General features: G+C 47.3%; 1 protein-coding gene across 3 annotated transcripts in view; it reads right to left on the bottom strand.

Annotated features, from left to right (window-relative positions):
• The window catches only part of POLR2K (RNA polymerase II, I and III subunit K), a 33,145-nt gene that overhangs the window by 4,644 nt on the left and 13,241 nt on the right, over positions 1 to 15,260 (bottom strand). The window lies entirely within an intron of this gene.

Raw genomic sequence — 15,260 nt, 5'->3', positions numbered from 1 at the left:
TCTATGCTGATAAAACTGACACCTCGTTTATTACAGGTGGGAAACAATATTAATGTGATGAGAAAAGGCAAATGATGAGAATAAAGGACTTGTTTTATGACTCCCATGGCTATTAAAGAACCCATTATATAAGTAAAATGTATTAATTTGAAATAAATATGTACAAAGTACATACATTCTGATGTATCACAATCTGCTCCAGAACATCAGTGCTGCCAAAACAGTTTCTTGGCAAGGGTTATACTGGTTTGCCATTTCCTTCTGAGCAGTAATTAGGGCAAGAATTTTGAATTTGGCCATGGCGCCGGTGATAGCTCACCCACTCTTCGTGAAGGACACCATAGGATCTTTAATGTCCACCAACTAATGTCAGAGATGGGACGCCCAGTCTAACTTCCATCCGAGGGACGGAACACCCATTGATGCATCGTCCTGCCAGTAAGACACCCGGATGAGTTTCTAACTAGGCCGAGATGTGAACCCAGGCTAGAGAGCTTAGAGAAGGTGTGCATACCTCTTGGCCATCCTGCCAGATATACAGTGAAACCTTGACTTACGAGTTTAATTCGTTCTGTGAACGAGCTCGTAACTCAATTTGCTCGTTTCTCAAATTAAATTTCAACCATTAAAATGCATTGAAATGCTATTAATCCGTTCCAGCCCGCCAAAAACCACACCAATTTTTTTTTAAGTATACAGTATATATAAAAATATCTCGCGCTTTATATTTCACCTGTATGCAGCATACAAGTTGGCAGGATGGCCTGGACTGGAGGTACGCACACTTGACTCTAAACTGTCCAGCCTGGGTTTGAATCCCGACCCAGCTATAACCTGTCATGTCGGTGTTTCACAGGCAGGGTGATTCATCAATGTGTGTACCGCTAAACTGGGCGCCCCGTTTGCGTCCCATTAGTTGTTGGATGTTAAGGATCTCACCGTGTCTTCCACAAAGAGAAGGCGAGCTATCGCCGGCACTCTGAACAAGTTGTGGCCTGGCATGCTCTTCTCCTCTGCCGTTATATACGTCCTCCTCGGCATCTTTTTCCAGAAGAGCCCTGTCTCGTCACAGTTGAAGATTTGCTGGGGGATGTATCGTTCGGCTTCTATCAGTTCGGCAAAAGTTATTATAAAATCTTCAGCTGCCTTCACATCCGAGCTTGCTGCCTCACCATGCCTGACGACGGAGTGAATGCCGGTCCTCTTCTTAAAATTATCAAACCATCCCCGACTGGCTTTGAATGACTCTTCCGATGCCTCGTCCGTTGATGTTCCCGCCGTCTGCTGCACCAAATCCCCGTAAATGTCTCGGGCCTTCTCACAGATGATGCTCTCGGTCACGGTATCTCCTGCGAGCTGCTTCTCCGTCAACCACACAAACAACAACTTCTCCATCTCTTCATGGACAGAGGTCCGGAGCTTTGAAATAATCTTAACGCCCTTGGCTGGCGTTATAGCCTTTATCGACTCCTTCTGCTTCAAAATCGTACATATCGTAGAAGTACTACGATCGTACTGCCTCGCCAAGTCGACAACACGCACACCTCGCTCATGTTTTTCGACGATTGCGTGTTTTATATCCAAGCACATCATCCTCTTCTGCTTCTTCTCAGTACTGCCCTTGGCACTCAATTTCTTAGGACCCATGGTTAAAATTAAGAAATTTTCCAAAATAACCAAAATGCGAAAACAAAGCAGCAGCGATATACGGCAGAGATGCTTGCACGGCAAGATAACCACGTGACCAGAACCCACCTGGTGGCGGGTGGCGTAAGCTCATAACTCAGATCTCGGCTCGCATCTCAAAGCAAAAAACCGCCCGAGCGACGGCTCGTATCTCGGAAAACTCGTAAGTTGGTGCACTCGTAAGTCAAGGTTTCACTGTATGTATATACACACACACACACACACACACACACACACACACACACACACACACACACACACACACACACACACACACACACACACACACACACACACACACACACACACAGTCGGACGCCGACACAGGGGATATGTTCCTGAAAAATGCCATGAATGTCGAATCCACAAATATCGGGGCAATGTTTCCATGGAGAAAATGAGGATCGGTTCCTGGTGGTTCACAATTAATAAGGGAAAATTTTTTAATTTTATGAACACCTATCATTACAGTTTCATTAAAAATAGTTACAAATAAAAATGAAATACTGTAAATTAATCCAACAGTTTAGCTCACTCTTTTGCATCGAGTGTCATGTTACTTTATCGAAAACAAACCATTTGTTTAGCTTCGATCTTGCTTGATTCCCAAAGTGCGTCTTTATTCTGAAAATAGTTGCCATTTCCTCAGCTCGGAGTTTAAGTTTGAAGGATGATACGATGTTCTGGATTACATTACGAAGATAGATGTTGAGTTTAAATTTAAACAGTTAAAACGGCAACTATTTTTGGGATCAAGATGTGCTTTAGGGAGCACACTTTTAGCAAGTAAGGACTGTAAAGTAATGCTATGTTCCTGGTCCAGGTTTGTAGTTTGGTTCCGTGTTTTGTGAATGACAATTTGCACTCCCCTCTGGTCTTGGACATGATCCACCGTGATCTTGCGAGATCACGCTGCGTGGCCTTGGCCTTACCAATAAAGCAGTATATTACACGGTCTAAAGGTATTTTAAACAGTATCACATTTATATTTGAAACAGTATATTGCCCCATTTAATACACCACAGCAGGTGATATAGGAGCCGTTGATGCGTGAGTCATGGCCGTACATGTACTAGTTGGGAAAATTGGTACAAGCAGAGTAAAGATCACATGGTAGAAAAATACCAATTTAATTCCAGTTTGTTTAGATGTTCAACTTCAAGAAATAAAAAGGTGTAATATTGAAAATTGTGAGATTAACATCTGATGAAAAGGCAATGCCGTTTAATGGGTAAATCACAGAATGCTTGGCAATTATAGTATTTCTGCTGGGCATGAGTGCAGCCAATCTTAAATGCTGAAATATCTCTGAATGTCTAAATATTTTCCACAGAATAAATGCAATTCTGTATTTTCCTAACATTGCCTGTGCTTCAGCATCATTTCCTTAAAATGGCATATGAATGGGGAGAGTTTTGGTGGAGTTTTATTTATATATATATATATATATATATATATATATATATATATATATATATATATATATATACAGTGGAACCTCGACTTACGAGTGCCCCAACTTACGAGTTTTTCGAGATACGAGCCGTCACTCTGGCAGTTTATTGCTTTGAGATGCGAGCCGAGATCCGAGTTACGAGCTTTCGCCACCCGGTCACGTGGTTATCTTGCCGTGCACGTACAGTATCTCCGGCGCAAAACGGCTCTCTCAGGGTCAAACTCGGTATCGTTTTGAGCGCACGGTTCAGACCTTCAAGAAAAAGTTTATTTTGTAAAAATCGAGCCACGCGTTCAAAAGATATGACTGGTTTTGTTCGCCGGCACGTCGGTGCTCGAATCGGCTCGCGGTAAAATCCAACACGTCCATTGTCGGGTCCGTCTGAACCAACCACGGGGCCTAGAAGGCTGGGACTGGTCTCAAAAGTTAGGTCTGGATCATATCTCGAAACGCTGGAAGCTGCACCTCTCTGTGATAATCTTGTGGACCATGACAAGAGATCGTGCGACACGTGGTTATCTTGCCGTGCACGTACAGTATCTCTGTCGTAGTATAGCGCTGCATTTTAGTTTTCGCATTTCGGTTATTTTGAGTTTACGCAAAACGGCTCTCTCAGGGTCAAACTCGGTATCGTTTTGAGCGCACGGTTCAGCCCTTCAAGAAAAAGTTTATTTTGTAAATATCGAGCCACGCGTTCAAAAGATATGACTGGTTTTGTTCGCCGGCACGGCGGTGCTCGAATCGGCTCGCGGTAAAATCCAACACGTCCTTTGTCGGGTCCGTCTGAGACAACCACCGGGCCTAGAACGCTGGGACCGGTCTCGTTGGATAGGCCTGGATCAGATCTCGAAACGCTGGAAGCTGCACCTCTCTGTGATAATCTTGTGGACCATGACAAGAGATCGTGCGACACGTGGTTATCTTGTCATTGCAAGTACAGTATCTCTGCCGTCAACTTGTTCAGAGTGCCGGCGATAGCTCGCCTTCTCTTTGTGGAAAACACGGTGAGATCCTTAACATCCAACAACTAATGGGACGCAAACGGGGCGCCCAGTTTAGCGGTACACACATTGATGAATCACCCTGCCTGTGATTCACCCATGACAGGTTATAGCTGGGTCGGGATTCAAACCCAGGCTGGACAGTTTAGACTTTAGAGTCAAGTGTGCGTACCTCCAGTCCAGGCCATCCTGCCAGCTTGTATGCTGGCATACAGGTGAAATATAAAGCGCGAGATATTTTTATATATACTGTATATTAAAAAAAAAATTGGTGTGGTTTTTGGCGGGCTGGAACGGATTAATAGCATTTCAATGCATTTCAATGGGGAAATTTGATTTGAGATACGAGCAATTTGAGTTACGAGCTCGGTCACGGAACGGATTAAACTCGTAAGTCAAGGTTCCACTGTATATATATATATAGTAGGGTGGTCCACAGATGTATGTAATATTGAATACTATTAAAAATCCATGCTCCACAAGGCTGCCCTTGTTCCTATGTTTATAAAGATCATATGAACCAAATATGAGGTCAATTGGAACTTATTTAGAGGTTGCTCAAAAAATAACATTTTTAATTTATCCTGTTTTTTTCAGATGGCAGAAACTGGCAGCTTTTCCACAGTTTGGTTGATGGGCAAGTCTGAAAAGGAAATAATATGTGGGGGACTACCAACCAAAGGACACATATTGCAGAACATGGTGTACCATCACATACAAGAACACCATACAGTTCGTGAAAGTGCAAAACTTACTGTACAAGCTGTGTGTGCATACTGGGAGAAAGCACAAATTCCAGTGCAGAGAGTAGATTCCTGTGAGCGCCAACTTTTGAAGTTGCATGATGCCTATGAACTGGTAAAGAAAAATAGAACCAAGACATTCGAAAACTATAGAGTGAAGGAGCAGATGTTCAAAGATTATCTTCAATCCCTCTTTGATATCTCACCAAATGATGCGCTTGAGAAAATGACGAATGAAGAAGACAAAGCATTCCTTATCATGCAGTGTGAGGATCCCTCAAGTTCACGTATTGGATCTGTGGACACCACTCTGGCAGTGAAGGAGAACAGAAAGCGTATCAGGCTTGAGAATGAAGATAAAAGAAAGAAGAAACATGCTGCTGACACTCCAACAGCAATGCAATCTGTTCCATCAACATCAGCTGTGGTTGATGATGATGATGAGTCTGAGATTGAAAGCTCCGATTCAGGGGACAATGAATTCAAACTCCAAAGTCCATCTTCTGCCAAACAGGCGAAAAAGGCTCCCATCAAGGTGATCACTCCAGCAATAGTGGCAACTCTGGACAGAGTAAATCTCTCAGATCGGCATGCTATGTTTGTGGCCAGTGCTTTTGCACAATCTCTTGGTCATATCATTGAAGACATTTCTCTGTCACACAGTGTAATTCGTCGTGCTCGAATTCGTGGAAGGGAAATACTGGCCACTGAAGAAAAGGCAAATTTCTCATGCAATAGCCCACTCCTACTTCACTGGGATGGGAAACTGCTCCCTGATTATACTGGCAATCACAAAGAATCTGTTGATCGGGTAGCGATACTTGTAACTGGTATGAATACCGAGAAGTTGCTTGGAGTCCCAAAAATTCCCCAAGGCACTGGTGTAGCACAGGCAAATGCATGCATACAACTTCTTGAGGAGTGGAATGTCAAACAGTTGGTGAAAGGCATAGTGTTTGACACCACTGCATCCAACACAGGGCTGAGAAACGGAGCATGTACCCTCATTGAAGCAGCTTTGGATGCTAAGCTTGTCTGGATTGCATGTCGTCATCACGTGTTTGAAGTAATGCTCTCTGATGTTACAACTAAAGTCATAGGACCCACTAGCGGACCTGAGATCAGACTGTTCAAGAGGTTTCAGAAACAGTGGCCTTTAATTGACAAGAAGAGGTTCCAAGTAGGAGAAGATAAAATATTTTCCGATAACCTTGTTGAACGTCAGAATATGATACATTTTTATGCAGCTGCACTCGAAGAACAACAACCACGTGATGACTATTTTTTTTATATACTGAATCGAGGCTCGTGAAAGAGCTGACAACCGCGAGGGAAAGACAGCACAGGGGGACCGCGAGGGAAAGACAGCACAGGGGGACCGCGAGGGAAAGACACCACAGGGGGACCGCGAGGGAAAGACAGCACAGGGGGACCGCGAGGGAAAGACAGCACAGGGGGACCGCGAGGGAAAGACAGCACAGGGGGACCGTGAGAGAAAGACAGCACAGGGAGACCGCGAGGGAAAGACAGCACAGGGGGACCGCGAGGGAAAGACAGCACAGGGGGACCGCGAGGGAAAGACAGCACAGGGGGACCGCGAGGGAAAGACAGCACAGGGGGACCACGAGGGAAAGACAGCACAGGGGGACCACGAGGGAAAGACAGCACAGGGGGACCGCGAGGGAAAGACAGCACAGGGGGACCACGAGGGAAAGACAGTACAGGGGGACCGCGAGGGAAAGACAGTACAGGGGGGCCGCGAGGGAAAGACAGTACAGGGGGGCCGCGAGGGAAAGACAGTACAGGGGGGCCGCGAGGGAAAGACAGCACAGGGGGACCGCGAGGGAAAGACAGCACAGGGGGACCGTGAGGGAAAGACAGCACGGGGGACCGCGAGGGAAAGACAGCACAGGGGGACCGCGAGGGAAAGACAGCACAGGGGGACCACGAGGGAAAGACAGCACAGGGGGACCGCGAGGGAAAGACAGCACAGGGGGACCGTGAGGGAAAGACAGCACAGGGGGACCGTGAGGGAAAGACAGCACAGGGGGACCGTGAGGGAAAGACAGCACAGGGGGACCGTGAGGGAAAGACAGCACAGGGAGACCGTGAGGGAAAGACAGTACAGGGGGACCGCGAGGGAAAGACAGTACAGGGGGACCGCGAGGGAAAGACAGCACAGGGGGACCGCGAGGGAAAGACAGCACAGGGGGACCACGAGGGAAAGACAGTACAGGGGGACCGCGAGGGAAAGACAGCACAGGGGGACCACGAGGGAAAGACAGTACAGGGGGGCCGCGAGGGAAAGACAGCACAGGGGGACCGCGAGGGAAAGACAACACAGGGGGATCGCGAGGGAAAGACAGCACAGGGGGACCGCGAGGGAAAGACAGCACAGGGGGACCACGAGGGAAAGACAGTACAGGGGGACCGTGAGGGAAAGACAGCACAGGGGGACCGTGAGGGAAAGACAGTACAGGGGGACCACGAGGGAAAGACAGTACAGGGGGACCGCGAGGGAAAGACAGCACAGGGGGACCGCGAGGGAAAGACAGCACAGGGGGACCACGAGGGAAAGACAGTACAGGGGGACCGCGAGGGAAAGACAGCACAGGGGGACCACGAGGGAAAGACAGCACAGGGGGACCGTGAGGGAAAGACAGCACAGGGGGGCCGCGAGGGAAAGACAGCACAGGGGGACCGCGAGGGAAAGACAGCACAGGGGGACCGCGAGGGAAAGACAGCACAGGGGGACCACGAGGGAAAGACAGTACAGGGGGACCGCGAGGGAAAGACAGTACAGGGGGACCGTGAGGGAAAGACAGCACAGGGGGACCGCGAGGGAAAGACAGCACAGGGGGACCGCGAGGGAAAGACAGCACAGGGGGACCACGAGGGAAAGACAGTACAGGGGGACCGTGAGGGAAAGACAGTACAGGGGGACCATGAGGGAAAGACTATGAAGAACTTCTGATACTATGCCATACATTTCTGGGTGGATGTGAGGCCAGAGAGGTCAAATTCCGTGCCCCAGGAGCTATGCACAATGCCTGCTGGATGATGAAAGCCATATATGCTCTCAATATGGTTCTCTTCAAAGACCAAATAAAGCTCACATCACGTGAATTGAAGGGAATCACACAGATTGCTCTTTTAGTTGCACTTGTGTATGCGAGATTCTGGCATGAGGCGCCGCTACCCACAAAGGCACCACTCAATGATTTGCTTCTTCTTTCAACCCTCGATTCTTACCCAGATATGGTTGTCCGTGAAACTGCTGTCAAAGCATTCACTAGACACCTCTGGTATTAGTCAGAACACCTTGCTGCATTAGCTCTTTTTGATAGCCGGGTGTATGATGAGACAAAGGCAAAGATGGTGAAGAACTTCAAGCGGGCTCCAAAGCCAACCAATCTTCATAGGATAGATGCTAAAGCCTTCAGGCTTTCTGACTCAGTGGACACCGACATCACAAGTCGATCTCTTGAATTATTTGGTGTTGTCATCTCAGAGTCTGACAAAAACGTATCACTGAGTTTTCTGGAAAAGGAGCCACACCTCTGGAACACAGACAACTCATACCAAGAGCTTGAGAAGAAGATACGCAGCATGAAGGTTATCAATGACTGTGCTGAGCGAGGTGTTGCTCTCATCCAAACTTTCCATGACACTCTGACCAATAATGAAGAGCAGAAGCAATTTGTGTTGAGAGTTGTGAAACTTCATCGTGAAAACTTTCCAGTGTCAACCAAAGCCATCTTGTCAAAGAAGTAGGCAATGTTTTGAAACACAAGTTTCTGAAAACAATGTTACTAAAATCATTCAAATTATGTGTATTCTGATGTTTACTTTGTTTTAATTGTTCTGATAGATTTGTTTTATCGTCTCTGAGAGATATTTTATATCTTCTGATGGATGATTTATTTTGTTCCGATAAATGATTTATTGTCAAATTAATACATGAATGTTTAATCTACTGTTTTGTTTTTAATCTTAATTTAACGACATGAATGAACATTGAGCAATGAACAATGAACAATTGAACATACATGTACATTGTACAATGGTACATTGTACATAACTATTTATTAGTTTACAAACAAACAACAACAATAACAATAATAAATAATTTGAGTAATTGAAAATAGATAATTATCCATGAATTGATGTATGATGCTAAAAATTCTGTATCAGCATGTCCAATGAAAGTGGGGTTGTATCAAAAGTGGGGCTGTATGAAAAGTGGCGTTGTATCAAAAGTGGGTGCGAGTAAACCGGTCATCACTGCCAGCAGTTTTAAAGTGGCAGTTCTAGTTATTCATTAAAATTTGTCAACATTTTGAGCGACCTCTAAATATTGTCCAATCAAGCTCAAATTTTCACCACAAACTACTTTCTTCAATAGGAATAGGGGCAGGCTTGTGAAGAAATGAAAATCCAATCTTCAAATTTTTCGACCACCCTAATATATATATATATATATATATATATATATATATATATATATATATATATATATATATACAGTGGTACCTCGGCTTACGAGTGCCCCAACGTACGAGTTTTTCGGGATACGAGCCGTCGCTCGGGCGGTTTGTTGCTTTGGGATACGAGCCGAGATCCGATGTACGAGCTCAAAAAATTTATTTTTTTGAATTTTCCGGTTGTGGCTTCCGGTTCCGGTCACGCGGTTATCTTGCCGTGAAAGCATCTCTGCTTGGATATAAAACACGCAATCGTCGAAATACATGAGCGAGGAATCTCCTTGCTCCAGCCGGTGACGTCACCAGCGGGGATCCCCGCCTCCAGAGTGGCTGGTCACGTGACCGCCAAAGCGTGTCGCGCGTGCGGGTATAATGAGCTACACCTGTGGATCACGTGACCACGGAAGCACGCCTCGCTTGAGAGGCATGGCTTTCGGTTTGCGTTTTGCTTTATAAGGCGCGATAAATGGGCTTTTGAGTGTTAGCGGTTCATGGCGTTGACGGTTCATGGCGGTTCATGGCGGTTGACGGTTCATGACGGTTCATGGCGTTGACGGTCAAAAACCCATTACATCAATTTTACCAGGCACTGTACAGTAAGTACAGTGGACACCAAATGCACGGTGGAAGGCTAGAAGTAGAAGATCGTCCAAGACAAGTGAGAATAAGCCATACTTTGGAGGAGATGACGTCATTCGCTGGTCCGATAACCAAAGATGTGGTATAAAAAACCAGGTGAGCTAACAATGCAGCAATGAAGGAATTCGGCCAAGGCACCGGCACACAACGACCTACCTACATCGAAAGACTCAATGCCAATGGTGACAGAAGCCAAGACGGCCGGCTTAAACACCGCCGAAAGACCACGGTGTACCAACTTACGATGCAGAACATCTTGCACTTAATATGATGACAACAGGTGCCATCCTCTGACGTACCATTACAGGTACAGGTACAGTACACGTGAGCACAGAGCAAAAGTTCACTGAAACCGAGATTAAGAAAAAAGAAAAAACACCTCGTGGTCCGTGCTCGATATCCGAGTTTCAATCTTTTCAAACACATGATGCTCTCGGTCACGGTATCTCCTGCGAGCTGCTTCTCCTTCAACCACACAAACAACAACTTCTCCATATCTTCATGGATAGAGGTCCGGAGCTTTGAAATAATCGTAACGCCCTTGGCTGGCGTTATAGCCTTTATGGACTCCTTCTGCTTCAAAATCGTACATATCGTAGAAGGAGTACGATCGTACTGCCTCGCCAAGTCGACAACACGCACACCTCACCTGGCATGCTCTTCTCCTCTGCTTAATAAAACCAGTTTATTTCTTTACATTCTCTTGTATTATGTACAGTATATACGAGGTCGTGCTTGTTTATACATTATTTGTTATTTATAAAGTACATTTTTGTTATTTAAAAGCACCTAACAAAAAAAATTGGTGTTTTTTTTTTGAGGCTGGAACGGATTAATAGCATTTCAATGCATTTGAATGGGAAAATTTGCTTTGACTTACGAGCGATTTGGCTTACGAGCTCCGTCACGGAACGGATTAAACTCGTAAGCCGAGGTACCACTGTATATATATATATATATATATATATATATATATTGTGACAGACGCGGCTTGAGATGTTATATTGACCGAGCGGTGGTGTATTTAACCGCGTCCGAACAGTTACTCCCCGATTAGAACCCGATTCCACCCGACGTTGACCAGATCGCCCCACAGATATTCAATCGGGAAACCTCTAAAGCGACCGAAAGAGAATGAAAAAGAAGAAGAAGAAGAATACGGAGGAAGAACAGATTTATTATACACACACAAGCAATGGATGGAAGAAGCAGTAACACAGCGAATCGTTAACTTACACTATTCATTTTTACTTAACCCCAAGACAACGAGCAGGACAGGACGTTCACACTTACACAGGGGATATTGCAGGCAGGTAGGGCTTGAGGTGGATTGCTTGAGAGGGAGGCAAAGTCGGGAGGCAGCAGCTCGCAATTCCTCGCGGTTTTGGCGGGAAAACCCTCCGTCGCGTATTCGCTGCGGTAGACGCCACGCGCTGGTTCGGCACACCTGCTCCTCTTCTTGTGGTGGAGCCGTCTCCCTCCTTTCAGCGCGTCTCTCCAAAGCTGGTTTCCTTGCCGAGTACCTCTCCTCTTTGGCTTGGAGCGTTTCGCATCTCACCGCTCCTCTTGGTGCCGCCTCTTTGCTCCTCCCAGGTCATCTCAAAAAGCAGTCCCTTACAGTCGCTTTTATCACCTCGGGCGAAATCAAGCCGCCGGCTCCGAGGGCACGCCTACCGGGTCGCTCACCGCGGTGCTGATTGGCTGTTAGGGCTGGTTCACTCCTTCCCTCTTATGACGAGGTGGAGACACGCCTTTCTTCTCCGACTCAAAGCACATGGGCAATGGCGGCCTGCGGGATTGAAAACAACTCCCCTTTTGAAAGGAACTTTGGAGAGCGGAGATGTTTGGGGAAATTGGAAGGGCCTACGCTTATTTTGTTTGATACAATGCAAAGTCAATCAAGTGGGAAACACATATTTAGCCTACATGGAATAAGGAAATACACTATTTAAAAGATATATCGTGACCTGCGTGTAAGTTTCATGGAATTAACTAGGACGGCTGCGACCATTATTTACATTAACAGGGTGTTACCATACTTTTGTAACGTTCACATTGTAACGTTTCCACATTCGTTACACTGCACCCTCCTTTCTTCAGGCCCATCCTCGGGCCTACTAAACTTTAACTTAGTGTGACACGTAGGTGTAATTCCCTCTACAATTAACCTGACCCTGAGTGTGACAATCTTAAAACACAAATAAGTATGTCCCCCTATTGCATTGCACCCTGTCTAACAGACTCAAGCCCACAGCTAACCGAATTACGGAATTATTCTCAAACTATACATTTACGGTGGGGAGCATTATTTACAATGACGTGATTTCTTATTTACAACGCAACCCAGGACCTGTGTTTTGTTTCTTTTTTTGTTTGTTTCTTTTTAGGGAACAAGAAAAAGAAATTCCTGTTGGGAGGGAGGAGACAGCACGCATTGCATCGATGCACCAGTACCAATACCACCAAAGCACCCAAAAGCACCACAAGCACCACAAAGCACCAAAAGCACCACTCGGTGCGCAGTCACCATGGTTCTTAATAAACACAACAAAACAACTGGTGGTGGTCTTCTCTTTCTCTGCTGGGCCGATGTTCTTCCCGACGTCTTCTGGCTTCATGCGGCCTACTTGGAAATATAAAAAAGCACAACTTGTGTTCGTTTTTTATTTAGGGCCTCAGGGGCCAACTAAGGGTGGTCCACCTGTTTGGTATAGGTGCCACCTTACCTAGGTCCGCAAGCAAGATTCCCTGGCCACTATGGCCGGTCTCCAACAGAGGTGCCCTGCCCCAGAACCTGGGGTCCATCAAGTGGTACTTGGCCGCAGAACAGCGGTCCATACAGTGGTACATCAACGCAATGCATGCTGGTTCTGGGAATCTCGGGCGCACAATGGCCACCTCACGCACGCTCCCATCGGCACCCAATGGCGCACAGGTCATGTGGGAGACAAAAGAAAGACAATTGAGCGAGGGGTAAGGTCACAAGGGTACACGTCAATAAGGCAATGCAAGGTGAAATGCGTACGGAGGGCGAAGTGAGAAAGCTCGTCCCTACCGTACGTCACCCCCCTGTCACCTACCCTACCCTTGCCCTTGCCCTTACCCCATATGTACAAAATCTACACATTACCAATTCGTCACTACTGTCACGTCTTCCCCATATTTCCCCTATACCAAATTCGTCACCACAATCCCTCTACTTCAAAATTTGCCATCACCAATTCATCATCAATCCTCATAAGGAGGGAGAGATGGAATTACGCACAATGTCACACCCACGTCATGATGCGTCTCACAATCCAACCATCTGCATCATAAAAAATAATCAAAACATGGCATGGTGTGGAGTACCTGTCACCTCAGGTGAGTGGATGCAGATGGTGCGAGGAGATCCTTCATCCTAACTATTTTCTAAATGACTTTAACACACTTTACACTACCCGGGGTCTTTCCCTGCCAATCCATTGGCCAACTTACACTATGGGTTCTAATAACCAATTCCCATTGACCAAACTGTGGTGCTTCTCCGTTTGGGGTCTCACTCCCCCGATTCATCTCCCGGTGCTCTAGCACAATTTCTGGGCTGCGACGTGTACCTCTCCCAGCAGGTCTACCCACCTGCACACCTCCACCACTGCAGTTGCCACCCGAGCTTACCTGCTCCTCACCCTAACCTATCTAACTGGGGCAGGCCCCTCCTGGCTCTGTCACCCCACTTGGTGCCCTCTGGCACTGGGCTACCCGGGTCCGTCCTCCGGATCCTCGGGCCCCATCCACAACAACTACTACCGGCTCCCAGAGCCCACCTGCGGCCTCACCTGGCCGACATCCTTACAGTGGTGGAGTGCCCAAACCAACTACACACACTAACAGGCTACACGCCCAGCCATTTCCACAACACTAATGCACCCATCCAAATACCATTCTGTCACCCGCACCACAGATGCCAATATCCAACCACAATTTACCTGTACCCTCTACCTAACACTTACACTACCCGCCCTGGGTATCCGTGATGGGGGTCCACTCTTCCCCCATTCACACCTTCGCACCATCCACTCCACTCCACAATTTCCACCATTCTCACTCCACGACCATCCATTCCAATACTCCAGATATTCCACACTACCATTTATTCCACACAGCCACATACACCTGTTGTTGCACACCTGTGCCCTCACACCTGGTGCCACCTGCACCCTCCTTTCCTTCCTGGACCATTTGGTCAACACAACACGCAATCACCACTACTCCCTCATACACGGCTCCACACACCTGTTCAGTTGCACACCTGTGCAATCATACCTGTTCCATTCTCACCTGTTCAATCCTCACACACACGGCATCATCTCAGCTAACTACTCCCCTCTGAAACTTGCGCTTCCCAGTCGTCCCTTTAAACTATTGCGCTCCCACGTCATTATAATCCACACTAATCTACCTGCGTCCCCACTACAGGTATCAGTCACTACCTAACCTTATCGTCACCTAATGTCATCTTCTAGGGCCCTATCAATATAACCTAACCCACCCGGGCTAGTTTTCACTGCCATACACCCCATAAGCTATTGCGCATTTGCCCCACTCGTGAGGGATGACAGAGTTGCCATCCCACCACATCGGGGGTCTCTCACTATCAATTTTGTTCGTCCAGATTCCAACCAATTCAAAAATTTTCCATTTACTGCCAATTCTACTCACTTTTCTAAATTTCGGATCAAAACACTATCACTATCACGATCACCATCATCACAGTCCGCTATATCCTAGCCTCGGTGCGTCATGACATCATTAAACTCGGCTTCGTAAAGCCGAGCAATGAATTCGGGTGGTTTGGTTGCCTGCAGGTTGAGTCCGTCCGGCTTTCGGTTCAAGGGAGGTGGTTTGGTTGGACCGAGGCTCCACGCACCATCTCGGCGCGGCACCTTGCGGTCCCGGGCCCGATGGCTCAATCTCCCCCGGTCGGAACCCCGTCCCCACGAGGGGGCACCGTTCCGCCTCCTCCCACTCGCCCTTGAACCGGACCGGTCGCCTCGCCCGACAAAGCCCGGACTCGACCGTGCGGGGCGGGGCCAAGCCCGAATCGGCAACGACGCTTCGAAGAGAAGCGACGCAGCATCGACCCGCGCCGGGCCTCGCACCCAACAAAGCACCCCTCGCACCGAGTGCTCGCATCGGCTATCCGTCGCTCTAACCACTAACCCGGTTACCATCGATGCTTTACTTGCATGCTTACAAGCATACGCTACCC

The sequence above is a fragment of the Myxine glutinosa genome, chromosome 3 (assembly GCF_964187855.1).
Source record: "Myxine glutinosa chromosome 3, kmMyxGlut1.1, whole genome shotgun sequence".
Lineage (NCBI taxonomy): Eukaryota > Metazoa > Chordata > Myxini > Myxiniformes > Myxinidae > Myxine > Myxine glutinosa.
Note: the sequence above shows the minus strand (reverse complement) of the source record. Positions and strands in the feature narration are given on the sequence as shown.